This window comes from Lepisosteus platostomus, chromosome 6, assembly GCF_059453375.1.
Source record: "Lepisosteus platostomus isolate fLepPlt1 chromosome 6, fLepPlt1.hap1, whole genome shotgun sequence".
Lineage (NCBI taxonomy): Eukaryota > Metazoa > Chordata > Actinopteri > Semionotiformes > Lepisosteidae > Lepisosteus > Lepisosteus platostomus.
In genome coordinates this window covers 29,024,438-29,044,340 of record NC_142616.1, presented here as the reverse complement: position 1 = coordinate 29,044,340, position 19,903 = coordinate 29,024,438, and the positions used below count along the sequence as shown (strand labels likewise).

Sequence of the window (19,903 nt, the reverse complement as noted above, 5' to 3'; positions counted from 1 at the left end):
CACAGTACCAGAGTTGTGACATCACAGACATTTCCGTGGTGACAGGCTGAGATCACAGGGCATTTCAGAGTTGCTTCCCTTTTATTAGAAAAGTATATTGAAAAGTGACACCAAGTGTGGCATGCAGGACTAGCAGGTATAAGGAAATGTAAATCTACTAGGTAGGTGCTGTTTCTGACCTGTTTGTAAATATGTTCTTCTTCTTCTTCTTCTTCTTCTTCTTTTTCACAGCCTTAGTCCCAGACTGTCCTGGGGTCAGCTGCTTTGGTTGCTCTTCTCCACTTGTCTCTGTCGAGCACATCTTCCTCACTCACTTCACATACCTCCATATCTTTTCTCACACAATCTATCCATCTCTTTCTAGGCCTGCCTCTTCTTCTGTTACCTTCCACCTCAAATTCCATTACCCTCTTTGTTACTTCCTCAACGTCCCTCCTCATGATATGTCCATACCACCGTAACCTCGCCTCTCGCATCTTCTCAACCACATCCACCACCCTACATCGTCTACGGATTTCTTCATTTCTGATCTTATCCTTATCATTGAAATCTGCAGGATCTGTTTGTAAATATGTTGATTTTTTTTAATCGGGAGAATGGAGTGTGTAGAGCTGAGACTGGAGGTGTTTCAGCTGCTGACAGCATCTGTGTTCAGCTTGCAGATGGACAGATGTTTTAGTACAGGACAAGGAGGGTACAAATCTGAAGCTGGAGAATGTAGTGGAATTTTCTTGTCAGTTCTGGAGATGTGCTTATAAAATGTAGTCCGTTACAGTTGCAAGTTATTCATGTTATTAGTTTTTAACTAATTAGTTGTGAAGAAGTTGCTACAAATTACTTTTATGAGGTGAAGTGTTATTTTAAAAGCAAGTACACACACAGCCAAATCTGTGGTGCACAGCTTCGTTTTGGAAGCCCAGGCTCTGCAGGGTGTTATTCCATTTTTACTGTTAATGACATAGTTGACCTGATCATTAGCTGAATTGGACCAGGTTAATTATTTTCAAAGGTCTCAATCATTTGATGATTTAAATAGACCTAGAAAACCTGCTTGGTTCTGGTCCTCAAGGATTATAACCCTGTACCTATGACTTGACTGATTAGGTTTAAAAAATAACTTTAACTAAATCCTTTTTAAAAGAAATGTTCCAAAAACTGCTTGTTGGTTTAGCTTCTGCACAGACTTAGAAACCTATTCCTTTCCTTCACCACTGCTTTGTCACTTGTTCCAGATAGAGGAGAGGGACTATCCACAGGTATTTTCCTACTGGGGCAGCCCTAACCAGTGGTTGCTGTTCCAAAAGCCTCCAATAATTTAGATAATTGGCTGTTCATTACTTTACTTGCAATCCCAACTTAGTCTGACCTGCAGTGTGTATATGCCTGTGTGCTCTACAGTATAAAAAGTGACATGGATCTACAGAAGATTGTTGTCACTAAAGAAAAAGGAAATGCAGAGAGTGTTGGAAAGGATAAAAAGTTGGTAATCCCACGATGATTCAGTGAATGAATTCAATATCTATGTCACAGAAATTACTGTTGTAGTTCTCTATCATGCCTACAGAGGGAAATGCCTGATATTTATTTGATATTGTAAGATATTGCCACCTTGTGGCTGCATAGAAAAAAAAACTAATAACACACTAGATTAAGGCAATATATGCAAAGGAAAATTAGACATTTAATTAGACAGTTCTACTTTCTGATATGGTGAAACAGTCAAATCTAACTTATATCCCATCATTCAGATCTATCTGTTGTGTTGTGGAAACAGTTTTAAAAATGAAATTTAGATAAAGCTACAGTACAAGCTGTCCTAAGGAAATAGCTGAATATACTTAAAAGTTTTCCTACAAAAAAGTGTCCATCTACACAATTTCTACACTGTTACGCTGCTTTAAAAACATTTCAAAGCTACTTTCAGATTGTATTTGAGGAAATACAGGCTTTTATAAACAATATAGCAGCTAACAATAGCTTTGAATAGAGCTACATACTAGATTTAGTGCCTGATGTTGAAAGTAACATTTCAACATCTTTTTGTTCTTGGGAGGAAAAAATAAATATTTTGCAAGGCTTTTTACAGGCTGCATTGATAGAAAAAATAGCTGTGAGAAGGACTCACTCTGCTTTTACAAATTATTCCTTACTGGATTTAAAATGTCTGTCTATGTCTTTACTCAGTACATTCTTCAGTTTCCCAATTTTGAGAAATAAACTCATCACACCTCCTGTCTTTTCCTGTCTAACATGGTTATTGACTGAAGTACAAGAAATTCTCAAACAAAGTACTAAGACTGATAACTATTCACATTCAAAGAGCTTTATTGGTATGACTGATGAATTACAGCGTTGCCAAAGCAATAACAATCAGCAAAACATTTACAAACATTCAGGACAGCGACACAATATCATTATCCGAGTGCCTCATTCTCCATTTCCAGGGCAGGGGTCACAGTAATAAAATGCACTTAATTACTGAGTGAAAGAACAGTCCGTTCAGTAGGTTGCACACTTCTGTGTCCCTGCGTGTTCTTGTCTGAAGCAGTGCTGTGGCTCGTGAGCGTGTGTCTGCCTACGTCAGTGTGTGGCCTCTGGCTCAGTGTTTGAGCAGCAGAGGTTCAATGCCAGCAGACAGAGAACGCTGTAACAGCTTGCTTCATTTGCTGCAGTAAGACTAGCTTTCCCAGGGCTGGGGTGTTTGGACAGTTTATAAAACATTGGCTCAGAGGGGCTGAACCCTCATTGTCTCCTCTGCTTTCCTCCATGGCAGTCTATTTCCGTCCCACTTCCTTCCTTTATTGCACCAGATGGAAAATTGGTATTGCAGTCAGGTACCAGATATAAAACAACGCATAATACATTTAAGAGACGTCTACAAATAAGAGACATGCATGCAGAAAATGAAGAAAAACATGTTTTAGTGGCTTACGTATTCTTTATAATTAAGAAAAAAAAACAAATTGGATCAGTGCATGAGATAGATACCTAAGATACATGATGCAAAAAATTAAAATATACAATCTGTTGTCCAGATTAAGCAGGTAATTAGCCGTGGGAATAAAGGATAACTTAGTTCTATTGCACAAGTTAAATCTGGTATTCTAAATCAATGCTCTGGTAGAAGGAGCTCACATTCATTGTGCAAGGGATGGTCATAACAGTCAGTGATTATATTGGCCTTCCTCACTATTTGTTTGAATATTTGTTCTTCTTCTTTTCTGTTTAGATTCCTCCCCCTCACAGCCCATTTGTCAGCTTCTTTGGCTCTCTCTCCATCTCTAGTACACCTTCTCTGTCCTCGTCCTCTTCTCCCTCCTCTCTCTCTCCATCCTCTCTTTCTTCCTTCATCACTCCTCCCGCAGCGGTCAGGCAGGTGGATGAGGAGAGCGTTGCTTTTCCACCCTGCTCCTCAGCCAGTCTCAGGTTTCTGTCTGGATTAAATTTTCATGGGCCACGCATTCAGAGTTGCTCTCCCGGGCCAGACAGAATTAGCACACCAGAATGGAGGTTGCACTGAAGTGGAAAAACATGGCCAGTGCTTGTGTGCCAGCGAGCCTTTGAATAAGTGTTTTTGTGGAGAGTGGCTCTGTGAGGTTTGTGTGGAAGGGTGTCATGGGATGTATTATTCCACAGAGGACAGGGGAAATGGGGACAGATGCTGCTGGACTAGGTCTCCCTCATTTACTTCACCAAAAATTGTCTTATTTTAGAAAGAGACAACTGAGTTTACAACAGAAGATAAAAACATATTTTATGTAATTGTTTGTTGAAAACATTACTAAGCAATAGGCTTACTGTATAGTAAATCTACATCATATTTACTGTTCGTGAGTTACACCAGGCCCGTAGGTGGAAAAAGGGCACGGCAAATTAATTATTTTCAGAGTTCAATCAGCAGTGAAGAATCACAGGGTTTATTAGATAAGTGGTTGATAATTATATAATAGTGAAAAACAGAAAGAGGAATGGTGGACAGTTGAGATGCACAGGGGAAGCAGGCAGGAGAGGGCAGATGGGTCTGAGGTGGAGTCAGGAAGGGGTGATGGGTGATTAATGGGTGGGAGAGTCTGGAAACTGGAACTAGAGGACTGTAAACTTGGAAAAAAAAATCATGATTAGTTCCTGTAAGACCTGGAGTTGATGCAGGAGCATTGGAGCTCGTCTAGGCATCACAGCTTGCCCATAGTATGGATTGTGCTGATTTTTTTGCTCCACTAAATCATTGTTTTAGATTTGTTTTGCTAAATTACTCAAATGTTCTAAGCCTGCCTTTATAAATGTATTCTTGACCAGACTTGTAGACAGGCATCATTACATATTATTTTTTACCAACAGTGAGTTTACATTTGATATAAAACAGGTTATTCTGTTTGTGTTCTTTATCAGAAACGCAATCGGGATTTAAAATGTTTTTTTTTTAGAATCAAATACTAATTTTCACGCCCATCCAGTGACTATCAAATATCTTTCGACTCTCCCGTGGCTCAAATTGCCGTATTGATCCCACCTCTTACACGTACACGCTCACTAAGGCGTGCGCGCTCACGTCTGAGGGCAGAGGGGCGGGGAATGTTATCGCGAGTGACGTCACTGTCAGCTGTGGCCGCGTGTGTCTCGGAGAAAGACCGGGGAGTCACCGGGAGAGAGAGAGTCTCACAGCGGTGCGAGAAAGAAGCAGAAAAAAGGCAGAATATTTGGTAGAGAAGAAGACCATAAGAGGCCTGTAAGACCCCTGAGACGCGTGGCCAGCAAAGCGGTGAAAACGGGGAGAGAGCTGTTGTTCTGAAATCATCCAGGTGATTTTTCGGATGCTCCGCCCTAGTCGGGGGTGAGTGAAGCGAGAGAGAGAGGGGATGTTGGAATTGACAACACACCACACATCATCATCGCCGATTGCCCTCTGAGCGAGAACTGTTAACTCATTGGTTTCTGGGATCACCGGAAACCTTGGTTTCCACCCAGCGTGGCCGAGACAGTGGACCGTTCAGACTCATCCCTTGTGGTCGCTGTATCGTTTTGTGTGTTGAAACCACAGCTGGATCAAGCACTTGGCGAGCTTGACCGTGTTTCTGAAAACGGATCACCTCGCACACTGGGGCTGTTCCTGCTGGGGACTGCGTGATACAAAAACGGATTCGACCCCTAAGAAACACATATTTTTGAAACTGTACCGTTGCTGGGTACGACCCATGGCGAGAAGGATATTGGCTACATCAGCCTACGACAACTGCTGTTATAACTGACGGAAGAGGATAGAATTAATCCAGTTGAAAAAGAAATATTACATCTCCCTTAGGTTCAGAAGGAAGCTGTGCCTGTGTTCTCAGTTTGTTTTATGTTATAGGGTGACTCACATAACCTTAACCTCATTGTGGACTATTTAGGCTTGTACAAGTCTTCTTACCTATCGGTATTTACTAACGACACTGCTGCTCGCTGCCCATGCTGTTTGGATAGCCGAGTCGTTTTCCTCTGGGCACAAAACACGCCGGTTCGTTTCTTCTGACTCATTGCACACCCTCTGCCTTTGGATTCAGCATGTCTGATAACATGACATCTGCCGTGCTTTAAGGTAAGAAGCTCTGATTGTGGTTTTAGCAAAAACGACCTTGTCTTTTTAATTTAATGACGAATCCCAAACACACACCCGTATCACATTTTCCGTTTTCTTCTAAAACTCTCAGGAGTTCCTGGCTTGGGACGCCCCTGGTGTTGCTGAGGGCGGTGACTTAACCCTACGAAGTCAGATTCTTTCTTTTTTATCACATTTATCATCAGGCGGGCCTCCGAGGTTTTGCAGAATCAGAAATCATTTTTTTTAAACATTGTTCTCTGTGTCGCTTGCGCCTTTTTGTTCCCATCACAGATTCTTCAGAAGAGATAGGAAGGGAGTCAGTTATATGCGAGTTTAAGGTCTGTGAGAGCCCTGCGTGTGTGTGTGTGATTCCTGAAGCGGTGTGAGTGTGCAAGAGGAGCAGCGACGGCAGACGGAACAGCGCGCTCGGCGGTGCGACGGCTAATCACACAGGTTGCGATTTCCGGAATGGCTGTCATTCTTATCGTAGATGAGTCGAATATTTTTATTTCATTCGTTATTGCTGGCCGCGGTGCCCTTATTGTAGCACGCAGTCAAGGGAAAGGTTCATGAAGGTGCAGCATCTTTAAGATGTGCTCTCCATCCCTTCCACTTCAGAAGGCCTAAGGGTCTCATGTCTTTAGCCTGTGAGTCCTAACGACGCAAGACGTGGGCCATTCTCCTTGTCACACTGTATCCCGCAGTGGCGCACTATGTGTGGCGTCTGCATTGTTTTCTTACTCTCAGGAAACGTTCCTTGACATAACTCCCTTATCTGTGTATTTATTGGGTTTCTACAAAAAAAATATTCTCTGCAGACCAAGACTTGTAAAGGCCCAGGACAGCATTTGAGTACTGGCCTGCAAGACAGTTCACAGCCCGATGGGCAGGTGTTACTAAACTTTACACATCCATAGGCATAGGTGTTCACTCCCTTCCAGAGATGTCTCCTTTTGGTGCATAACAAATTATGTATACACAGTTTTTAAACTGTGAACACATAAAGTGAAAATGTTTTAATGAAACTTGAAAGTTAGAACCGAAAACCTTTATGGGTATAAGAAGTCAAGTCAAAAACGACAAAATGCTGACTGCATAGTGCCGCACATTAAATGACCGTTTCGTTATTCATTAGTCACTGTGTGAGTAACGATGCAGATCAGGCGGGCTGTCTGTGGGCCAGATGTCGTAATAATCCTTGTGCCAAAGAGGGTACATGGACCTCGGAACTGTTTTCAGCACTTTTCCCAAGAGCAAGGGAAGTCTGGGCTGTGTCCAGTAATTTTAGTCAATGAACAAATGAATGTATCAGTCAAATATTTTTACTTGGATCTTTGCAGTTTATCTATAAGAGCTAATTAATCAGTAAAGAATGCCAATGACTACAGATCGATGGTCTGAAATAGCACAACAGTGCTGCTTCTTTATGCAGTGACTATGCAGTCATCTGTCTTATAGGCTGCACAGTGCTCCTGGACTAGTTCTGAATGCTGGGTTCCAGTAAATATTTGTATGCAATGTGATGTTATTAGGCTTTATGCGATTTTCCATCCTGTTCTTTAGCTCCGCAATGTGGTGATTCCTGGAAGCGTAGAGGCATGGAATATGAAAACCAGCACACGCTGCATGCGGAGGATCTGTCCCGTTGTCTCGTGCCTTTCTGCTTGGAGCGCAGCCTAGGTGTGAGTGTGTGCAGGGCCGTCAGTGTCTGGCGCTGGGTGATGTCGGATGCCTGTGTGTTTTGTGTCGGCTCTTGTTTTAGGTCTGGGGTTGGTTACGACTCAGTATGATGCATTCTGTCTCAGGAGGCTGTTCAGTTTTTCTCATTTTTCATGAAATGACAGCACTCTGGTTTTTCGACACCTGGAGTCCAGGAGTTGTTGTGTCACGAGCCTGCTGATTGCTGATCGCTGTCAGGAGCAGAGAAGTTTGGTAGAATCAGAAAGTGGAATTAAAGCTGGGTGCTGTTTTTTAGAACCACAAATCACTGAAATAAATGACATAAAATGACAGGGCAGTAGAGGGAGGCACTGTAAAGCGAAGGTCTGTTTTCAGTGCTTATCTTTTCAGCTGTTTTTTAATATAACAATATTAGAAAAAACAAAGAAAATAGTCAGAACAGCTGTGACTGCCAGACTGGAGTGGGCTGTTACAATTTCAGCTTTTTGATTCTTGCTTGGACTAGATGTTCTGGGGTGTCAGGTTGTGCAGGTTTAGGAAACAGAAGTAGAGCAGAGAGGTAAAAAAAAGTCTAATCCCTAATAAAAACTGTGTTGTGGCCTCTGTAAATGCATTCTTCCTCCCAGCACCGGTATCGGTTTCTTCATTAGCTGCCTGTTACTGGGCAGCAGCGGCTCTCCAGGACCCTTGCATGTTAGCAGGCCTTGCTTTGACAGGAAGGGGGATAGCCCCCTGTCCATCATCTCAGCAGTTAGATCCATTTCTGCATTTAAGAGCTGCAGACTTGTACGCTTTGCACCTACAGATCGGGAAAGCAACTCTGTTTTCCACAAACTTGCTAATGCAGATTTAGCAAAATAAGGTACTGAGCACAAAGTATTCCGCACCTGGTGTTGGCTCGAGTACAAGCGCTTTGCTATCTGCAAAGAACAGGTTTCAATCTCCCTCCTTCTGACTCTGTAAGCCCTTTTCAAAATCTAGCCCACCGCGCCACTGTCTGCTTTTGAGGCTCTACTCCCTTTGTTAGTGCTGGTAACAAAACACAGCTCTGCATCCCTCATTCCTTCATAATAGATTTATGAGTCTGAGCTCAAAGAAGCTGAAAGCAAGTGGATCTGGGAGGTCCCAGTGGTGCATCTCTACTGCCTGGCTTTCTCTCTGGTGGAAAATAGGAATGCACAGGAAGAGATAAAAGCCCTTTGATATAATTATGGGGTTGTTATGGAGCCCACTGCTCTGGAGACTGACGGGCCTTGGGCTGCATTACACTCCCATTACACTGAGCCCCGACATATCACAGTGACACACGGGCAGTTTAGCTGCAACTCAACACTGCTCAATGGAGAGGGCACAAACGCATCTTTCATTGTTGAAGCTCTCAAGGAAAACTGGGCAGTTTCACTCTTTGACTGGGTTCATGTATGGCAGGATTCTGCATAGAAGGAATGAACCCACTGTTCCACAATAGTAGTGCTATGGAAGTTGTTAGAGGTACGCTTCTAATAGAGTAGTCTTAAAGCTCTATTACACTACATACTGTACCTATTCATTGTAGAGTGTGAATTTCCTAAATCCTCCTCCCCTTTGCTGCACCCTTGAGGCTGGTGTTTATACAGAGGAAGTGCTGCAGTGTGTGTGTTAACAGACCGACCCAGTTACCTGGACTCTCTCTATCCACAGGGCCAGGCTGTGGCCCCTGCTGATCTCAACTCCCAGCGTTTCTTTTCCAGTCTCTAGTCCCATTCTGTCCGATTGTTTTCAGTTATAAGAAGAAAAAGGCTCCATTTTCTGTGGGGTAAAAGCTAAAGAGAACAGATCTTGTTACTGTGTTAAAACTTTTCTATTTCCAGGCTAAATTTAAAAAAAAAAATCTGCTGTTGTCATACTTCACATTTTAATTTTGCTGTCCTTATTTTTGAAGTTGACATATTTAAATGGTATTCATTTCTGTAAGCAACTATAGTAACAAACAAGTTTGACATATCTTATATAGTTAATATCATAGTCTTTCTGAGGATAGACAACCTTTTGTATGTGATGATTGTTTGAAAGTACCTGTGCTGCATCACTTTGTGTAGTTAAATCATGAGAGAGTAGTGTCTTTGCAGTCTTTCTGTTGTGCACTTTATTACACACCTCTCACATTTATGTAACTGCAATTTGCCGAGGTTTTAATTGCATCATGGCAATGCTTGTAGCTGTCAGCGGGTAGAAAACAATTTAAAAGTTGGGAAGCTATCTGTTATGTTGGGTATTTAACAAGTTTAAATGAACAACTTGAGAAAAATGTGGTTAGTGTTCTTATGGTAATTTTTAAATCTAAAAATGTAGATGTCAAGAAGGGTGAGAGTACTAAAGGTATTTCCTTTTGTAATTTAAAATGTCTATTTTTTTATCATCTACTCAACAAATTTGGGAATAAGGATTGAGCCTTTACTTCTTAGCTCGGCTACGACTACAGTCCTTGCTTAAGAAGAATGATTTGGTAAAAACAAGGTCCTCCAGCCCACCTACCTATGAAGCTATTCATCTTTTGAGACTTCACAAGCTGCACAACGGAGAGGCATCACTGATTGGAGGAGAGGCACACCATCTTGATGACATCACTGTAAGCTTGATGGGGTCACTGTATTGTTATGAGCTGAGAGAACCTTAGCCATCTAATTCCAGCTTTACTCCTGGCAATGATGACTGTGCCAGTTGTCACTGCTTTAGGAACCCCAGTCGCAGGCAGTCAGTGACATTACCCAGGCCCAATTTGTGATGGCTGTATCCTAGAGCCCAACCTGCACTTGGAGCACTTTCACTAGTTTAGCCTCTTAGGAGACTTATATCAAAAATCAAGTACAGGTTAATTGCACACCCAAAAGAAGAAAGAAGAGAAAACACAATGTGTATGCTGTGGATCTGCCTTTGAGCTATGAAGTTTCCCACTCAAACCTAATATGTAGGATGTTTATATTGAAGACTCCTTTCTGAAGATGACATTGTGCACTTGAATATGTCTCTAGCTATACAGGTTTAGAACATTACAGTGAACTTCTAGTAAAGTGTTGCTTCAGATAAGAACAGAACAGATAAAAAATCCAGTTGTTTTTCTACCCAGTAAGGAACTAGGAAATAATTAAACATTTTATTTTCTGCAGTTCATTCAAATATCTCTTAAAGAACAAACACACATAAAACTAGACAGCAAGTTGGCTTTCCCCTGATCTACATTTGCTTGTACAAAGGTGGACTTATTAGAAATGAAAAAAAGGCCCACTGATCGAACTCTTTTTGGAGTGTCAGGGCTGACGCCTGGGAGTTTGTAGGCAGGCATGCTGAGTGTGGCTAACTCAAAGCCAGGGCAGGTCTGCTATTGCTTTAATCAGGGGGGGAATGTGATTAACAGTCTCACCACGCTTGTTAACAAGATTAATAATTAGCTGTGGGTAGCGTGCACTGTTGCTGCCAGTTAGTCTTGCTGATCTCTTTAGAAAGCAGTGCTCAGCGAATCAGGTGTGTGCTCCAGACAGGGCCCAAGTGAGGGAGCTCTCTGTGAGTCCTGTGCAGTTTTCTTCTGTCCTGTGGCCGGAGCCTGCCTCAGCCCGCTCTGTTTGCGCGTCGCCTTGTGTGTTGCTGTGTTTTGATATCTGATAAATATACCACTCCCTTGGAAAACAGGCACATCTTGACCAAGGTCAAAACACGGTGAATTTATTGTTGCTTTATCATACTCTTTACCTTTGCTTGACTGTGGTTTCCTTTATTTGTGAGCCAGATATGAGTTTATATTTTCAAAAATTGAACAAAAAAAGAACAAACATTATATTAAAATTGTGTTACCCCTTTCTTACACTCAGTGGTTCTCACCTTTCTAAGTCTGCAATCAAAAGTGTCCTAAACAAACATCTGCCAGTCGTGTCAGGAGCACTGAACAATACAAATTTGGACTTCTTGGTGGCGACACTTCAAGCCTCCTCTGCCCCCACCCCTGACACCATGGAAGTGAGCAGCTGAAAGCTCTGTTTAAAGATCGTCAAGACAGGACAGGATTAGGTGATGTCAAGGGGAGAACTCGAGATGTTGCCAATGCAAAGGCAACATCTACTGAGCTGTTGTGAGTCTAGCCAACAAAATGTCTACCACTCCAGGAGGCCAAGATTAGAATCCTCATAAAGCGAGTAGTAGGCGAGAGCAGGGAAGAGGGAAGATCCTTATTTAGTGTGGAGGATAATGAGGAGGAAACCTGTTTCTAAAATGAAACCAGCTCTGGACACTCCCAACATGTGTAGAATCATGTCCATAGTATCATTACTACAATAGAGGACTACCAGAGTGGAAAACCATAGAACACTTACAGACCATGGTGTTCTTATGATTTTGTTATTAAATGTCATCTGCTTTATAAAGTTCTATTCCCTTGCCATAGATTCAGTCTGCGCTGCTAGACTTTATTCTGCAGTCAGCCCCGTATTCGCAGCACACCTTTTAATGTTGGTCTGCAAAGTTTAAACGAGTGGAGAGCTGCTGCTCTCTTGTGCTGTCACTGTCTGCGTAGCCAGGTCTGCGGCTGACTGCTCGGGTCTGAGTTGACAACTTTAAACAGAAATTAGGACTGCCTTCACCTTCTTCCCTTCTCCTTTCCTCTGACGTGTCATGTTAACCCTCCTCTCTGCATGATATCAGAGTGTAATTATGGGTGTGTATTTTTCTGCCCCTGAGCTGTGTTATTCTAAAGCCTGGGTGTGGCTAGCTACTGTTTTAAGTGCTTGGGAATATTAAAGTAAGAAGAAGACTTGCAGGTGAATTCTTCAGCCTGGCCCCTCATCTTCTGCTTCACAGCAGTTTGTTTTCACATGTTGCTATCTGAGGCAGACTCTGCATTAATCTCTGAGTTGAAAGTTCTGTGAGCTGTGAGGACAATGTGCACAATGAGGGAGGCTTGTCTTAATGCTGTATGTCTGCTATGGATATATTTTTTGATACTTCAGTTTAAATAAGGACTGAAAGCAGATTTCTGCCTTGTTTCAGCAAAAACAAGTCTTTCTTTGCTGCCTGCATATTTGGCACTTGGTCAGACTGAAGATTTGCATTGCTTTGAGACTGGTGTAGAAAGAAGCTTCTGTAAACATTTTGACCTGAGGGAACCTGTTTTTGTCCTTCTTCCTTGGTTCTATTCACTGCCTCACTTCCTCACCTCTGACCTCTGCCTCACTTTCCTCCCCTTTCCCTTCTGCTTTAGCCATTGGGGTCACACAGCCTCCTACTATGTTTGCGGATTGGGGAATCTTCAGTGATGTGTTCTGCAGGGCATTTTGAGGGGCAGCACCAGTTTCTCCATTGTGTGCGAGAGCTGTGTCAGAGCGAACTGCTAGAATGTGTTTTTCCAGTGCTCTGTGGGCGATGAGCAGTTTCTCCCAGCAACCCTGACCCCGTCTTCACCCCAGTGCTGGGGCCTCTCTGACCTCTTGTGTTAATCACAGTAAGCACCTCTCTGCTCCTGACGTTCTCACACACAGCCTGCAGCTCTGGGCCATTGACAGTCTTGGGATTCCTTGTGGTTCATGGCTTTAATGCAGTTTCTATAGCAGACAGCACTGCAATGCTAGTAAATACACTGATTTTCCTCTGCTGTGTTAGTTTTGTGCTGTGTGTGATTATTAGCTCATGGCAGTTTACCAATACATATTATAGTTTCCTGAAAACCCTTATCTTAGAGTTCAATTAGACACTTGAGGTAGAATTGTTTAGTGTGTAGCAAAATGGTAAACTTTGAATTTCTTTTCAGAGGATTGAGCATCTGAGGCTGTGTAGATGCAAATGGCGCCATCTCATTTGCAAATGTTCCTGTATACTGCAAATTCGACTGGCACATCTGCTATTAACGCCACCGGAGAGTCCTGTGGTCATCATCACTACTTGGCTTTTGCTGTCTATCTGATATGGAGATGCTTTGCGTTATCCCATTTCAGGTCTTAAGAACTTCAGAATTTTAGCGAATAGAACTGGTAAAACAGAAAAGCAACATATTGAATGTATGTAGTGTTTAATGTGCGAGTTAGGGCTAGAGCTAGGTTTGAGGTTAGGGTTAGGGATTGGATTTCGGATTAGGATCACAGTGCTAAGATTTGGGTTAGGTATAGGGATGGTACTAGAGTTAAGATCTGACTTTTACAGTTAAGGTTTTGGTTTAAGTCTAGATCCAAGGGATCTAGACTTAGGGTTGAAGCGAGGATTAAGACTGAATATGAGTGTGGGGATAGATTTTTAGGTTTCAAAATAACTAAATCACAATACCCTGCTGTATAAATCTGTGCGAAAATCTTTTTTTTTTTTTGAAAAAAGTGGCAGCCAAATGAAATTAGTAATCAGTCAAAATGAGTATTAGTTTATCTCTGTAAAAATGGTGAGTGAGAGGAGCACTGTGGATTTCATGGGTTGTGCAGGATTGTCTTTCAGCTCATCCTGCTGTGCGAGCCAGTGCTCATTAGAGCAGGTGTGTCAGAGAAGCGTATACACTGCACCTCATCCCTGGGTCTCTGACAGACCTGTCTGGCATCATTGATTTCCAGCCAGAACCACAGTGAAATGTGTCACTTCTTGTAACAGTGACTTTAAATCATCTTGTGTGTGTTAAATATGTGCCTTGTCATGTTCCAAAACAGTCATTGAAGCCCTGAGCCTTGCCATTGTGAAAAGAGCAAAGTGAACACAGAGATGGTGTGGTTGTAGGAAGCACAGAATCCCCAGTTCAAACATGGGCAGCGACTGGTAGCTTGGCCCTGCATCTTGTGCAAGGATCTGTGTGTGCGGTCACTGGGAGGCAGATATTCACAGCGTGGGCTTGAAAATGTAGAAATGTGTTGATTAATCACAAAGAAAGCTATAAGAAAACATGTTTGAACGAAGTACATAACCAAGAGTATTAGTGGAAGGGAGCAGTTGGCACCATTTCAAGTTTTGATGAGTTGCAGGTAAGCAGATGCTGGATATTTTTTTCATTACCTTTTTGAGTAAATGTGTACAGCAACCTTGCCTCCATTTGTTCCTCTTCTACAGCGCTGTTTACGCGTGAGCCCTGTTTCCATTCTTGTGGTCGGCTGCTCTGGTAGGTTCAGAGTTTCTGTGACAGGAAGAGGGAGCGTGTCTGCCTGTGACAGTGGCACAGGTGGCTGTCAGTCACGTGTCTGCCGTTCCGCCTGTGAGAGTTCAGCCTCTGCCTGGTGGTCGAGCTCAGGGACTGTCGCTGTCGCTCAAATGCTCCTGCTCAGCTGAGCTGGTCTCTGGCTGATGCACCTCTGCCGCACAATCGTGGACCTGGTTATGCTCCATAGTTTTTTTTCTGCAAAATTTCTCATTTTTATATGATTTCTTTACGTTGACAGTGTATGTCAAACTCTTAAGAGCATAGATTTTTTTTTTTTTTAGTGAAACACTTATGTTCAGGTCATTTACTGCTTATGAGATGCACAGATTAAAAACAAATCCTCAGAATGATGTAACGTGCCTTTACGAATTTTATAGAGGACCTCGCCTGTTTGTGTTCTTTATATTATCACGTTTCATTGATGTTTATTGATGTTTGTTCATGAGTCAGAATATCACTTGTACCTGTTCTAAAAACGATTATCTCATTATTTGCGATGACAGGCAGAGGATTGCCAGCCACAGGCAGAAGCTGTTAGTATGTGTGAAGCAAGTAGCAGCCGTCAGATGGGGAGTGGCTCTTGCTGAAAAGCACATTGTGTGGCAGGAACAAAGCTTGCCGGCCTACTGAGAGCACAGAGCCTCCTTTCAAACCTGCAGCCCGCTTCCTGGTCTCTGAAACTCCTTTGTGGCACTGACATTTGTCCTGGGTAATACAACCTCCTCATTCGCTCTCCTGCTGGGTCACTGCCCATGGAAAAAAAAACCCAAAAAAAAACAAAATGAGGAAAATGCCATTTAAATGCTCCATATGTTGTCTTTTAAATCTAAGAGTTTTGCATACTTCTGTAAACTTTGAGGTCCGTATTTAAAACCTCAGTTGAGATACAAAGGAGCAATACCACTTCAGCGTGCACAGCCTGTTGAACAGAGGCCGGAATTCTTTGAGATCCAGTTTGTGAAATGCTGAGCTTCTTTTAAAGCGTTGTACAACTAGCTGTTTCTGCTGGGTGTCCATCCAAAAGACTTTTGTAGATAAGTGCGCTCACTTTCACCTAGGACACTGGCTGTGACAGCCCCCATCTACTGTATATAAAGCCTAATAATCCCTATCTGCTTTTACAACAGCCATTGCTTTATCTTTTGTAATAACATTAGTGCTTACATTTGTATATACTTGCCCTTTCTATTCACTAGTGAACCACTGCTGTGATGAGACAAGGAGAAGTACATACCTGGATGCAGTAACCTATATTGGAAGTCCTGCATGTTTTCTAATAATTTACAAAACGTAAAAGACATAGTAGTCAAGTAGGTATGACTACTCCTGACATTAGGCAGGAAGTGAACTTTGTGCTTTCTTTACTGCACTGTACTACCAGCATGGTAGGCTGTGTGTGGAATGCATTGCCTGTCCTGTTGGTCTCAATGACAGGCGATATACATGGAAGATTGATCAATAGATATCCCTCATGAATCCCTGGTGAAAACTGTTCAATACCGGCTCATTATCCTCGACAGCCATTGAAGAATGTGCCATCACTGAAAGGCCCTTGTTCTTTAGCAGCTGTGGCTGCTGTTTATGGTATTCATGTCTGTCCTCGGGGGGTATTGCTTTGGAAGAGCCTGGTCTCACTTACTTGTTGAAGAACAGGATAATATTAGAGAGCTGTAATTTTAACCATAATCTCCTTGTTTTTCCTGGTCATGGTTAGCTTCCTGTAGCTTTACATTCACATTGCTTGCCTTGCACTGAGGATGTATCTCAAGTAGCTTCTCTGTCTTGAGTGGCATTCAAGCAGCTGTGCCTTGTGCTGTTGCGGTATCGATTACAGCTTTATGGAGACACATGGCGTCTTGAGCTCCGGCTGGTGGAAGGAGGCTGCTGGTCCTGTACATTACTACGACTTAAAGAGCCGAGTCCAGCGCCCATCTTGACAACCACGTTCGGCTTGCCTCGTGTCATTAGGGTGCTCTCACCTTCTGTGTGCTCTTCCCGTGTGCTCTGGGGGTCATCCCCAGCCCCCCCACCCTAAGAAAACAAACATTCCTTCAGATTTCCAGGATGATTGGTAAGATATGACAAAGGTGTATTAAATGCGCAGATGTTCGGTAGGGCAAATCGATGAACTGAGACGAGTGGTAAAGCTCAGCAAGCTCAATTTAATGCTTCATGTGCAGATTAAAGTGCACATGTGATGATGCGAAAGTTCTGCGTTTCACAGTGTAAAAGGGCCAGTGAAGCCAGTGAGCGGCTAGAAACAGCTGCTGCAAGGTCAGACAAGGGAGGTCTGTGCCACACTCTGCCGCAGGGACTGGGGCAGCAGCGATTGCGGTTCTGGGCTGTTTAACTGATCACCCTCCTCTCTTCAGTGGTTCGTGGTGTGGACAATGGCTCTTTGCTCCCCACAGAGTACAGGCACTTCTGGGTGTTACCAGTGTTGGAGAGGAATCTCTTTGTACTGGCCACAGGCTATTCATTACACATGAGCCCCAGTTTTTAGTATTATGTAAAAATAGATCCACGTATATTTCCTGCTAAATGAAGCCATATTAGTAGACATTTCACAGCACAGCTTGTTTGCTTTTGCGGTCTTGAACAATTCAATCCGGCAACAAAACGTTTTGGAACAACATTAAGCTCAGATCGTCCCTGTGTTTCTCCCCGGGATGACACTTCCCACAGGAACACCCACACTCTCCCGATAGTTCTTCAAAAACAATGAGAGATTTGGACAGCTAGATTACTTTAGCTGTCCTGTTTAATGGCATTAAGAATATAAGAAAGGTTACAAACAAGAGGAGGCCCATCTAGTCTGTTTGGTAGCTGCAGTGAATTGACCAAGGTCCTCATCCAGCTGTTTCTTGAAAGACGTCCGTGTATCAGCATCAGCAGCGTGGCCAGGCTGTTCTTATTTTTAAATGCACTTCCATGTAGGTTCCACTTGTGTCCTCTGGTTTGTGTTCCGGTGTTGTCTGGAGAAGTCTGTGTTTGCGCAGAGATGTGTGCCGGACTGGAAGGGCCTTCTTTCACCAGGTCGTCTTCATATTCCTCTCTCTTTTCTCTCCTTTCCTCCTCTCTATCTTCTCCATATTCCTCTCTTCTCTTGCCAATGTCTCTCCCTGTTGCTTCTGTGCTGCTCACCCCGGCCCCATGAAGGACTGAGTCATGCCACAGCTTTCGGTTATGTAACATTCTCTTTTTTTATGTCTTTTCACAAAAGAACATTGATTTGTTCTGGGCATTCAACCGCAAATTGCAAGACAAACACAAGGCTTGCCTTCCAAAAACATTTTCTTTCCATCTAATATTTGTGAGTGGCCACTTATGTCTCTGCGGACCAAAGCCTCCGGGTTCTCCGAGCTCTCCGAGTGCTGCTCTCTGTGGCCGTGACGGACTGTAGCGAGTGCTGTATCATGCTCAAAGGGGCCTTAATTTAGAGCACTGCTGTATTAAACTGAGTGCTTCAAACATGGAACCACTGTTCTGCTTTGTCTACACCCTGTGGTAGAAATATAAACTGTTTGTATGAACCTCTGTTTTTAGACAAGCCATGATGTAATTGATGTGTTTGTCCTCTCGGTTTTGGTGCTTAGTGTTGTGTCATATACATATTGTTCTATTATGTCAAGGTAGCTTAGATAGATGCCTCAATAGGGGACAATTCTGTTGCGTCTTTCATGAATTGAAGCACTGAGCACTGAGACGGAGATGTCTGCAGTTCAGTAATATTGTTGATATTTGACTTTCCCCAGGATGTAGGCTAATGCTTATTAAGAGAGTGCTGTGTGGTTTGTTGCGGTTTTGCGGCTCTGTGCTGCATATCCGACTCAATCTGAGAAAGCTGGGCTCCCCGCAGGGAGAACAGATTGACATGCAGATCCCCCTCCCTCAGGTCAGAGAGCAGTATCTTTGTTCCCCAGAATGCCCTGAAGACCCCAACAACAAGGGCAGGTGACAGATGGTGTTTGGAAGTTTTAACTTCCGGTCGTAATTCAAAAATGTTGACTTGCGCAGTTTGCATTATATGAGGGGTGCACTCAGTCCTCTTTCAAACTCAGTGTGTCCACTGCCTTGTCACCACTGTGCTCTGCCTCAGAAGAGAACATGGCTGTAATAGATCTTCTGTACCCAAAGGAGTTGATCAGATCCCCTTTGCACAGCAATTTGATCAGTTTAAGGCTTTATAAGCTTGCAGACTCTTACATAAGTCAACACCAGGAACATGATATTTCAAGACCTGCCTTGTTATAGATGCATTTGCACACTTAGACTTGAGAAGTTAAAATACAGCTCAGTCTTTTGATTTTCTGCTTGGTCGGTAGGCCTATATTTTGTAGAGGAATGTATTTTTCCCCGTGTAACACTGCTGACCTCTGTATTAGATCAAGAATGGCATCGGATTGTTATTAGTGTTGGCCTTATGTGTGCAATCAGAGTTGGAAAGGGGTGGTGTTTGAGGGATTGTTTTGTGGGGAATGCCTAAAATCAAAGGGCACCAGGCTGTCGAGCGTTCCAAAACCCCAAGGCTCGTCAGTCAGTGCTCTCTTCCTTTAAGGAGGCACATCACAAGGCCCATTTTGGTCTGCAGCTCATTGATCAAAACGTCTTTTTTTAACTCGGGGAGCACAAAGAATCCACTTACAGGAACATTAGAAAAGCTAGGGTTTATCTGATGGAGATGTGTGGTATGACTTCACACGCGGTGGAGCTGGGTGACAGGAGACCAGGCGTTGCAAAACGGGCACACTGATCTAGATCCCAGATTCATTTCATGTATTCTAGGAAAATAGAACGGTACATCTCATGGACGTGTACCATGATGGGAAAGAAGGGGTTTCATGGCCCAGGTCACACAGGGTCTTTCATTGTGCATCTTTGTCAGTCCCTGTGCTTTGGCAGTTGTTCCGGTGTCCCTGTGTGTGAGTTCTAGCTGTTATGGTTAAATGAAGGCTCAGCCATGAACTTGAGGGGGCGAGCCAGATGTGTATATGAGACTATATGATATGAGACTAATTGCACAGCAATGTGATCCCTCTATTTTCTAAGTTATAGAGGTTTAGTAGCCATCAAAGCTTGTGAACAATCTCTTGTGAAAGAGATTTGTGGTACCATACAAATAACCAAATAACCTGGATAGGTTCATTTCATGTGTCATGCTTTTGTTTTTTTTAAATATGTTACTATACTTTTCTTTGTTTCACCACCTATTGTGTGCTCTTTTCCTTGGTGGTACTCAGCCAATTATGGTGCCGCAGCTTTGGGAATCCCAGTCACAGTAAGGTAATGGCATGACCCAGCATGACCCAGGCTCGAACCCTTGATGCTAGCTCTCAGACTGTGCTTGGGCTCATGGTTTTCACCACTCCAGCTGAGCCACTCGCTTGGTTTACTAGGTTGAAGTTCTTTTAAGCACAGATAAAGGAGAACTTCTGTGGCAGGTCGAAGAAAAATGTTCATGTGTTCCTTTTTTCTGTCTTTATTGTCAACTTCCTACATTGTATATGTACTGT

At 43.1% G+C, this 19,903-nt stretch overlaps 1 protein-coding gene across 7 annotated transcripts in view; it reads left to right on the top strand.

The window, feature by feature from the left end:
* The first annotated feature begins 80 nt into the window (after positions 1–80).
* ccser2a (coiled-coil serine-rich protein 2a) overlaps positions 81–19,903 on the top strand; it is a 100,225-nt gene continuing 80,402 nt past the window's right edge. For 4 of the 7 annotated variants that reach the window (XR_015939537.1, XR_015939536.1, XR_015939535.1 and 1 more), the window contains exon 1: positions 4,581–5,575. The gene's annotated coding sequence lies outside the window, so the exon portion shown is untranslated. Of the gene's footprint in view, positions 162–4,577; positions 5,576–19,903 lie in introns of those variants that run through there. The other 3 variants (XM_088635201.1, XM_088635202.1, XM_088635203.1) reach the window with 3 other exon arrangements.